Source organism: Belonocnema kinseyi, chromosome 1 (genome assembly GCF_010883055.1).
Source record: "Belonocnema kinseyi isolate 2016_QV_RU_SX_M_011 chromosome 1, B_treatae_v1, whole genome shotgun sequence".
NCBI classification, from domain to species: domain Eukaryota; kingdom Metazoa; phylum Arthropoda; class Insecta; order Hymenoptera; family Cynipidae; genus Belonocnema; species Belonocnema kinseyi.
Window position 1 is genome coordinate 67,297,313 of NC_046657.1, and position 11,670 is coordinate 67,308,982.

Consider the following 11,670-nt stretch of genomic DNA (forward strand, 5'->3'; position numbering starts at 1 on the left):
GGTGCTCCCCGTTGATCGGTCACAAAAACAATTTTGGTCAATCCAATTCCCCTTTCCAATGTATCGTGAGGACTATAAGGCTTCTCTTCGACTGGTCACATAAATAACGTTGGTAAAACCCCTTCCAATTTCCAAAGTGTCACGGGGGCGGGAAGGCAACCCATTGACCGGTCACAGAAAGAATGTTGGTCAACCCCCTATCCCTTCCCGAGGTCGCGTGGGGGCGGTAATACCCCCCTTTGATCGGTCACAGAAATAACTAATTAATAATGTATTTAATGTACTATAAACAATTTACATTTAAAAGACTGAAAAAGTCATAATTAGCGCCGAAAACTCGCGGAACCCGAAGATTCAACTATTTTGTTGAAAATTTATATTTTTTAATGAAATTCTACTGTGTTTTATTTAAAATAAAAATATTCTTTGTTTTGTATATCAACTATTACATGTTTCGTTTAGAATTCATCTCCTTTGGTTGAAAAATGAAAAACTTGGTTTAAAATTGAACTATTTTGTAAAAAATTCATTTTTTTAAAGAATGTTTATAGTTTAAAATCGAACTATTTAGTTGTGAACCAACTATTTTGTCAAACATTAGAATTTTCAGATGTGAAACATTTTTTTGTAGGGAAATCCTTATTGTTATAAATTTGTCTTTCTACACTAAGAATCTCAACTATTGGGTCGAAATGTCATTTTTCTTCGAAAAATTGTCCCTTTTGCTTTAAAGTTAATATAATTAGTTCTAGTGCAAATTTTTAGTTAAAAATTAATTTTTCGAAATTCAAACGTCATATTTTTTGGTATAAAATCTTTCTTGGTTATTTATGGATGGTCAGAAAACGAATAAATAACGCAAATAAAATTTGTTTAGTATCTGTATTTTCTCCTACTCCCATAATTTTTATTTCATAACTTATTCCCTATTCCAGCATTATCAGCAAGAACAAATATTGCACCCGTAAATGTGGCATTGAATTTTTACACAAAGGCCAAATTAAGACAAACAATAGTGTTTTAAATATACAAATGATGTGGCTTACATATGGTGCATCTTACAAGATAAACTATTTCGAAACCAATAATTAGGTGAAAAGCATTTGAGAAACTAGAAGAATATTTAAATAAAATATCTGGAAAGTTATTAACATACATTCTCTACATATTTTAATTGAATATACATAAAACGATGAAATTTTTTATATTTGCAGTTAACTAAAACATTATAAATTAATAGAAAAAATGTTCTTTTAGTGAAACTTTTTAATAATAATTAATTAATTCAAAAAATCAATTAGCGAACTAGCAGAGATTTGCATGATAATTTTGTTTTGAATAATTATAATTATGACACAATTTTTAAAATTGCACGCATCTAACCTAAATATAAAAGTAGAATTACTAATGAAAAAGACTTTGAATTTGGATTGAGGACCAATTTTTATGGGACTAATTTTTTGGACTATTTTTTTACGTTTACCGATAATAAATTTTATATGTATACATAGAACGCAATAATAAAATGTAACTATTTTAGTTGAAATTCTAATATTTGATTAAAACTTTAAATCTTTTTTTGAAAATACAGATATTTTTCAAAAAATGATTTTTTCAATAAAATTCAATTGGCAAAACTTTGAATTACTTTGTTGAAAATTAAATTTTTTGGTAGAAAATTTAACAATTATATTTTTATAAAATAAATCATTCTCCTAAAAAATCATTTGTTGGGTTTAATCTCATTCTTTTTCGAATAATTTCTACTGCTTTTTATTTCACATCTTATAAATTTATTATTCTTTGGGTGAAAATTCATCATGTAAACTGAAAATTCATTTTCTCAAATTGAAAAGTGTTTTGTAGAAATTTTTACCCTTTGTCTTAAAAATGTAACAGTTAAGTTAAAAAATATTTTTTGTTGTTAAAAATTAACTTATTTTGTAAAGATTAACTTTTTTCTTGATAATTCGTATTTTTACTTGGAAAATTTAACTCACATAGATATTTTGAAAATCCATATATTTTGTTGAAAAATCATCGTTTTTAAATCGAGATTAATTCGGGTATTTGTTTAGAAATAAATAGTTTTCATTGAAAATTACACTACTTGGTTCAACTTTCTTGTTACAATTTTTTTTTATATACACCGATGGTTCAAAATTTAACTTTTTTTGTCGAAGTCACCTCGGTGAAAAAAATTGGTGAAAATTTCGTTCTCTTTGGATTAAAGATTAATATATTTTTTTAAAGTACAACTATTACTTTCAAAAATCGACCCTGTTGGTCAAAAATTGAAATAAATATTTGTCAATGCAAGTATTTGTTTTAAAATTAATTTATTGAAATAAAAATAAAATTTTTGTACAAAATGTAATCCTTATATTATTAATTAATTATTGCTAATATTAATTTTGGATAAAAAAAATCTTTGATTCAAAACTATCATCATAGTGTGAGAAGGAATATACGTGATTGAATAAATAATTTGAAAAATTATATCATATAAAAAGCTATACACATGATCAACATATGATCATATTTTGAAAAAATATACCAGGAACAGAGATTTTGGTTGATTTAACATTATGTCGACTTAAATCTAAATTAATTATTTAATTGAAAATTAAATAAGTTTTTTGATTATTTAAATGATTTTTATAAAAAATTTCTTTTACCAATGTTTTATCTTACGTTTTAATCTTCTTTAGTAAAATACAAATGCAATTCAAAGTTGAATAATTTTTCTGATCAAGTGAACAAGTTGCACAGTCTTAGGTAGTATAATTTAAAAATTAGAATAAAAAATATTATGAATACAAAATAAATAAAATTAAATATAATAAAAAAATTATAAAGTATGAAAAATATTGATTTTTTTTTGTTTTCGTTGGATTTTTCTCAACATCTCGTAAGTAATGTTTTTGAAGCTATATGTATTTTTGCTGATAGTGATGAAAAATAATGGCAGAAAGAATAAAATTTCTAACGTTCGATTTTTCATAATTTTGTTGTAAAAAATAAAAGTTAGTTGTAGGTCTATCTATTGGACTAAAAATTTAAATATTTAATTTAGAATGTATATTTTTGGTTTGAAAATTCAACTAGTTTGTTGAAAATTCGTTTTTTGGGTTTTTTCATTTTATTATTTTTGTCAAAAATTCCACATTTTAATTAAATATCAATTTAAACATTTGTTGAATTTTTTTCTTTCATAAAAATTCAACTGCGGAGTTGAAATGTAAGCTAATTTCTCAAAAAATTCATTTTGTTTTGATTTAAAATTCTTCATTCACATTAAAAATTTATATTCTTAAACTGACATTTGAATTGTTCTGTAGAAAATTTAATCTTTTATTTTAAAATTTCAGCAATTTAGTTACAAAATATTATTTTAAAAAATGGAACATTTATTTTACTATTTTATCAGAAATAAATATTTCTTTATTGAAAATTGAACTACTTGGTTTAACTACTTTCTCAACATGTGATTTTTAAGATTCACCTCTTCTTGAAAATTTAACTTGTTTGTCGAAAATTCGTTGTTTTTGTGCATAAAATTAATTTTCTTAACTTATTATCTATTTAGATGGAAATTTCTCTTTTTAGTTCATAAATTAAACCTGTTTGTTCAAAATTCTTTTTGTGGTTTAGAATTCAAATATTTGGTTCGAAAATGGTCATTTTGCTTCAACTCAAATGACTATAAATAGATTTTTCTTTTTGATAACAATTACTTTCTTAAACTAAAAATTTGACGATTTCGTTTTTATTTTAAGAAATACTTGTCAGTAAGAAATTCAACCACTTAGTTTGAAATGAATTTTAATTGATTAAAATTTAATTAAATTAGTTAGCGACTTACCTATTTTGTTAAAAATTCTTTGTTTACGCTTAATTCAATTGGTTAGGAAATTGTCCTTTTGATAAAAAATTCATTGTATACGGTGAAGATATTTTGCTTTGCTGAAAATAACCTTTTTTGTTCAAAAATTCAATTGCTTTGTTAAGAATTGTTTTTTGCATTTTGTAAATTCAATTGTTTTTTTGTTATTTTTTAAAGGATTAAACTATTTTGTATAATTTTTTTTTAATGTACCGTTATGTAATTAACTTCGACTTATTGTCACTTTAAATAAAAATCTTTTCATGTTAGAAATATCAACTACAAATTTTGTTGTTGTTGAATATTCATTATTTAAGTTAAAAATTAAAAAATTGAGTTCAAATTATATTTCGACCTTGACTGCAAAATCGTTCTTGGTTAAGAAGAATCGTTTCTTCAGTTCAAGATTCTTCTATTTTTGTATAAATGTTATATTTTTGGATCATGCTTTTATAAATTAGTTAGAAATTTATTTATTTCGTTAAAAATTTTACTTTACACAAAAATATTTGTCTTTTCGATACAAAGTTTGTTCTTGATACTTAATGTTTTGTTTATTGAAAATTCAACTATTTGGTTACAAGTTCGGGTATTGTGTTATAACTTTTTCACTTTTGCCTAAAATAAGAAAATATTTGGTTTTAAATGCAACTGTTTGGCCTACAATTATTAGTTTTTAATTTAACTATTAGATTGAAAAATCATCTTTCTCGGTAGAAAATTCAGCTTTTCGGATTTGAAGGTTAGCAGTTTTCTAAAAAATTAGATTTTATAAGTTAGAAATTCAGCTTTTCACAGTTTTTTATAGAATTAAATTCAGTTAAAGTAATTCTAAAAGATACATAAATTGTAAAATGTATTAAGTTGATGAAGTAACAGATTTTTGAGACTGCACTGAAAGTTGAAAAAACTTAAAACTGAGCGAGATTTTATATAATTTTATATATAATATATAATTTTTCTCCTTTTAATAGAAGGAAAGTGGCCAAGGTCTATTAAGCGATGTTGTTGAGCTCGATAGTTTGTTCAGGCTTATACGATTTTCTATTTATTTTACCGCATGAGCTACACTCATTGGAATATTTCCTCGTTTTTATGAATTTTGCTTGTATATATAGTTGTGGAAAGGATCAAAATTTATCAGGTATCTTTCACGAAATCTGAAAAGAAAAATGAAGATACCTCTTAGAAACTTGCTTCTGGCCCTCGCGGTTCTCATCAATTTTGTTGGTAAGTTTGACCACTATAATACAAATCTTTGAAGAGATTGGAGAGGGATAGTGCGAAAGTAGAGGAATAATAGAGAATGAAGGAAATGGAGGGGAATGATAGTGGGGAAGGAAGGGGCAGGATGGGATAGTACGTAAGTTAGGAAGGGGGTGTTAGAGAGGGGGGAGGGATTCGGTGGTTTAGGATGAGAAAGAAGAGGGATAATAGAAAATGCGAGGAGTCGCTAAAAATGATGGGAGCAAAGAAAGGGGCAGAAGAAGATTGAGGGGAAGGAGTGAAAGGATGGAAGGAGGTGGAAGAGTAGGAAGTGAATGGAAGGGGTTAAAGAGGTATGGTGGGAAATAAATGGAGGTGTGGGGAAAGATAGTGAGAAGGTATGGAAAGCAGAAGTTGGTTGGAAAGGTGTCACGTTCTATACTTTGAAAAAAAAATGTGAAAGGAAAAAAATGATTTCCATGATTTAAAAAAATGACATAATATTATCAGTTGTTTGTTGTGTAAGTGAATTATTATTAGTTTTATGGAATAAATGTTCAGACTTACGAAAAATGATTATTTCATTAATTGATTTTGTGAATGAATTTTTGAAATTTATTTTTTATAATTTATGGTCTTATAGCTGTATTTCTCAATTCAGAACAAATTAAAACATTTTTTTTAGTTTTGGTTGGAACAGATTAGATAACCCTTATATTGTCATAAATAAATGTTTAGGAACTCATTGAATACAAATAATTTGTTGATTATTTAATTTATAATTTCATAAACAAATTTTATGAACCAATCAAAAAATAGTCTTAATATCGATAAAAAAACTCTGTTTGTTAAAATTGCTCAATATTAATGTAGGAACTACATTTAATTACAAAAATAATTAAAAAGTTTATAATAACCATTGCTTTAAACAATTATTTTTTAAAAATATTGAAATTTGAGATTTTAAAAAATGATAATTTCCTTTAATCGCCAGAACGACTTCAGGTATTCCTTACAATAATAAATATTTAATGATATTTCATAAATTATGATAATTTAAATTTGTATAAACAAATTAAATTAACAAATTCGAAATGTTGGACGTTTGGCATAGAAAATTTGTGTATGAATTGGAAATGTTTTAAGCTGTTGGACGAATGACTGCTTGTCATAAAAATATTTGGGAAGTTAGCAATTACCATTGTTGTAAATAATTCTCTGACAAATAATAAATCGTTATCAATTAATGTATCATTCTCATAAACAATTTAATTTCAGAAATATCTGTACCTATTCTGGCCACCAAAGAAAACGTAAATGTAATGAAACCTTAAATTAAAATAGTTTTTTACAAGAATCGTTAATAGCAGTGGTTATTGTTAACCCTTCTAATATTATTGTGACAAACAACCATACTTTTAATAGCGTAAAACATGTTTAGTGTAAAACAAAATTTCTATGTGAAAGAGCCAACATTTTAAATTTATTTGTGTAATTTGCTTACAAAAATTGTATTTGTTATAATTTATCAAATATTAAGCAATATTCATTTTTTTTATTCATTATTTTTTTGTGTGTCGTACTTGTCCCTGAAAGAAGTGTGCAGAGGAGAGGGGGGTTTGGTATGTGGTGGAATATCGGAAAAACATGAAGGGGATGATAGGAAAGGAAGAGATGGGTGAGAAAGAATAGTGAACAAGTTTGGTAAATAAGAAGAAGTGGAATGAATAAAAAGGTAGGAAAGGAAACGTGATGCAGATATATAGTGAGAAGGAACGAAGTTAATAGTAGAGGAGGAAGGGATGAAGAAGGTTATTGTAACAGAAAGAGAGTGAAGCAGTAAGAGGGGCGTGGTGTAGTAGGTGGAAAGGATGGCAAGGAATTATTAATACAAGAAGCTGCTTGGAAAGTAAGGGAAATGATGAAAAGAAAGTGAGGGGAAGGAAAAGAGTAGTATAGTGGACTAGGATGGAAATGGAGTGGAATAATAGAAAATGATGGGAGGGATAGAGAAGGATGGTGAAAAACAAAGTTAAAGAAATTGGTAGGACAACGAGGAGTGGTGGAAAATAACGGAATAGGATCGTGAGGAATGGTAGGAAATAAGGCATTAGGCGTCTCTTTTGCATAAAAATCCTACTGTTTGATAGAAATTCAATTACTTTGTAAACAATATTTTTTAAAGGTTAGTCTTTGAACTGAAAATTCAGTTTATCGATTATTGGCTGAAAATTATTCTGTTTTATGTAGTGCAAAATTTATACAATGAATTTTTAAATCACAGTTCATTTTTTTGGCAGAAAATTAAACTAATTGATTGAATTTTGCACTTCTTGTTAAATATTTATCTTCTTGTTTAAAGATTGAACTATTTTTTTCAAAATTCCTACTTTTTTTGTTGAATTTTGTTCCAAAAAAATGCTAGCTTTTTTCTTATTGATTTAAAATCGAGCGTTTTCAGTTTAAAATACAACAATTTGGGTCTAAATGTAGGTCTTCTTTAAATTTGTATTTTTGTGTAGAAAATTAATCTTCTTGATTTTAAATTGAACTGCTTGGTTGAAAATTAAACTTTTGATTTAAAAAATTTTTAAATACCAAAAATCAATCGTGTAATTTTCAATATATGCGGTTTATTTGGAAAGTGTGCATTTTTATGATTTTTTTTATAATTCACGATAGAAAAAAATAAATGTTTGGTATGCGCTGTCTCAACTGTTCCGCTTTTCTACTGTTTATCAATAAATTTATTTCTAAATAACTGCCCAGATGAAATATTAAAAGTCAAGGTCATTCTTGGAGTAACTTATTAATGAGAAATCCCAGGGTGAACTTCAGTTTTACTTTTAAATTGAACTTCAAGGTTATTTCAGGGTTAAATTTGTGTTTTTAAATGTCAACTCCTATTTTCGACATCGGCAATCGAAAGAGTGGTAAATTTTACGTTTAGATATGTACTCAGCTCATAGGTCAGGTGTGACTTTTAAGTTCAGCTAAGAGTCATTCAAACTTAAACAGGTTACGGGTCGGCTTAACGTGGCGGCTCTGTATTTCCTCTGGTCAACGTCATTTTTGGAGTAATTGTCTACGAAAAATCCAATAGTGACCTTCCATTTGACCTTGAAATTAACTTTTAAGGTCCTTTCAAGGTCAGCTTTGTGATTTCAAATGAAAACCACTATTTTCGATATCGGAAATCGGAAGAGCGGTCAATTTTACGTCTTGAAATGAACTCAGGTCATAGGTTAAGTGTGACTTTTAAGGTCAGGTGAGAGTCATTTAACCTACCATAAACAGGACGCGGCTTGTTTTAACGTGGCGACTCTATATTTCTTCAGGTTAACGTCATTTTTGAAGTAATTTACAACGAGAAATCCAATAGTGATCTTCAATTTGACCTTGAACTTGACTTTGAAGGTCATGTCCAGGTGATTTTTGTCTTTTTAATTGAGAACCTCTGTTTTTACATCGAAAATCGAAAAAGCAGTAAATCTTACCGTTAAATATGTACTCAACCCATAGGTAAGGTTCGACTTTTGAGATCATATGAAGGCCATTTAAATGTAAACAAAGCGCGCTTTCGTTAACGGGACGTATCTGTATTTCCTCAGGTCAACGTCATTCTTGAAGTAACTTTCAACCAGTAATCTAGTTCTGACCTTTAATTTGACCTTTGGCTTGACCTTTAAGGTTATTTTAAGTTCATATTTGCGATTTTCGATGAAAACCCCTATTCTTGACATCGGAAATCGAAAGAGTGGGAAATTTTACGTTGAAATACTTACTCTCGTCGTAGATCAGGTGTGACTTTGCAGGTATGCTAAAGGTCATTAAAACTCAAGCAAGGTCCGGTTTGAGTTAACGGGAGGGCTCTGTATTTACTTTGGTCAGCGTCATTCTTGGAGTAACTTTTAATGAAAAATCCAAAGGTGACATTTAATTTCACCTTGAACTGGACCTTTAAGGTCATTCCCAGGTCAAATTGAAAGTAAGCTTTGGATTCCTCTTTGAAAAATATTCCAAGCATGACCTTAACCTGTTTGAATAATATATTATCTGGCTAATTATTTATGTTTTTACAGACTTTTTAGACACATTGTTTAACAAAGTATTAGAAATTAATCTACTTATTATTATAATAGAACGTTGCACAAATTTTTGAAATATGCATTTGTTTATTCACCATGTTCAAATGAAAATTGTTGTATTGTTTGTTTAAGAAAGTATTCTTTCGTAAACTATTTATGAAAATTTTTTTTAAAATGTATGGGAGGGGGTGAGAAATGAATACAATTATTAACTGTAACATTCTCAAAATCGCAAAATGTGTTATTGTTAGTAATTTATATAATTTTTTAATGAGTAAATGCTGATTTTTCTGATTAATTAAAAAAATTTCCCAAATGCATGTTTTCTCGTACAAAAAAAATGTTTTCTCTAATTATTATTGGAATTATATTTCATGCGATCATTAACCAAGAAAGTTTATACAAGAATAACTTATGTTATTTTCCTACGCATATTCCTGAACAAAAAATAAGATTGATGATTTTTACATAAAAAAGACACGTTTTTTCACTGAAATCATCCTACAATAAACTAAAACTGATTCAAAAACTGGATATGATAAATTACAGTTTTTATAATTGTTAATAACAATTTTTATTTAAAAATGTTACAATCCTTGACTATATCCTATGAGAGAAGGCTATCTATTGGTACGTGCCTAGTTTACAATTAACTAATATTTGCCAAAAAAATTAAATCAATAATTAAGTCAGTAACTAACCTTTTTCATCAAGTTTAATTAAATCTTCTCTATATGCTTTATAAAAAAAGTCTTTTCATCCAAGTTGCATTCTTTTCAAAATTTTAGGAGAATTATCATTATTAAGTTTAAGCAAAATAATACACATAACAATAATATTTACAACAACTCGAATCCAAGAATGATTCAAGTTCTGAATCTTTATTTATTCAAAGATTTTTATAATAATGTTATCATTATGAATATACTGAGAAACAGTTTTTGATCTTCTTTAAAAAATTTTTTGATGAAAATCCCCGCATTAGATTTTACAGATGGAGCTGATAAGCTGCCACCTAGAGCTCCAGGATCAAGCAAGGGTCAAGAACGTTGTAGAAGGTCTGACCAAGGTTAGTATATTATAATTTTTTGAAATGACAAACAATCGCTGGGATGCAGAAAAAAAAGAAATTTTATTTCTTAAAAGCCAATAAACTTTTCTCTTTGAACGGCGTTGGCCCCTGAAAACCATTAAAACAAGTTTTAAATGTTGACTTAAGAAGTTCATATTGTTATAGAAAATTTAATTGCGCTTTTTTCATATACAACTGAAATGGTTTCAACAACTTTTTTATCTATTACATTTTTCAACAATATAATTTACAGTGACTTTAATAACGCTATTGACCCTCCGACGTCCTTGTTATTTTTACTACCTCCGCCGTCAGAGTGGGTCACCGGTGTCCATCTCTTCATCACCATTACAGTGCGCGATAAAGAAATAATTTGAAAATTCTAGGTTATTATTCAGATACTCTATTTCATGATTTTATTGTTTTTAAATATTAAAAAAATGTTCCTGTTTTATATCATCCTTTGTTCTCTAGAAAATTCGAAATCGAAAAATCGTCTGGGTCACTTTTGACCCGCAAGGAAGGCTGAGGGTTAACTATAAAAAATACGTATATTCAACAATACTTTTGCGTTTGGCACCTATGCAGTAAATGGTGTTTTCCAAAATTATGCAACAATTATTCTTAGTTTTAAAGAATTTATTAAATCATTTGAATAATCAGATGTATCTTTTTTGCGATTCCAATAAGATAAAGAACTAATTATCACATATTATGCTGCAAGCGGTGTTTTACAAATCACGTAAGGATAATTTCTAAAAACAATCAAATTTATAAAAATTGCTGAAATTGATCAAAGTTGATGAAATTGGTGGTAATCAATAAAAATTGGTAAAATTGATGGAAATATATCAAATTCATGTACATTTTTCCACTTGAGATGTTTATTGTTATTTCGCAGTGACTTTTGATAACTTCCATTACCGTTCTAATGGGCGTTTGTCCAGTGAAAAAATCATTTGATTGCAAAAATAATACCAAACTGGCCACGATCGGGTTTCCCGACCGGGCTCTAATCGGTAGAACTCTTCGGCCCCTACTTGGGCCAAACCGATTTCCTATTGAAACGCCATCTTCCTGAGCTCACCGAACTAGTGCTGCTTATTGTTTTCTGATAGTGCTGTGAAATTCGAATGTTACTCGTTTACAACATTCTATTATTGACAGAATAGCACTAGCCAGTATACCTCAAACCAGCGTGACGAAAATGAAAGTACGTAATAGCACTGTGCGGCTTATTGAAACCTATCCTAAAATAAATTAATAATCAATTAAATTATTTTAGGTGAAATTCGTATATTTATAAATAAATGAGTCAAATATTACGAGGGTAGTTCAATAAGTCCTTAGAATGACCAACAGATGGCGCGCGAATCGCTCCAAATCATCTGTTTTCAGTCAGCACCACTCCCGACTAG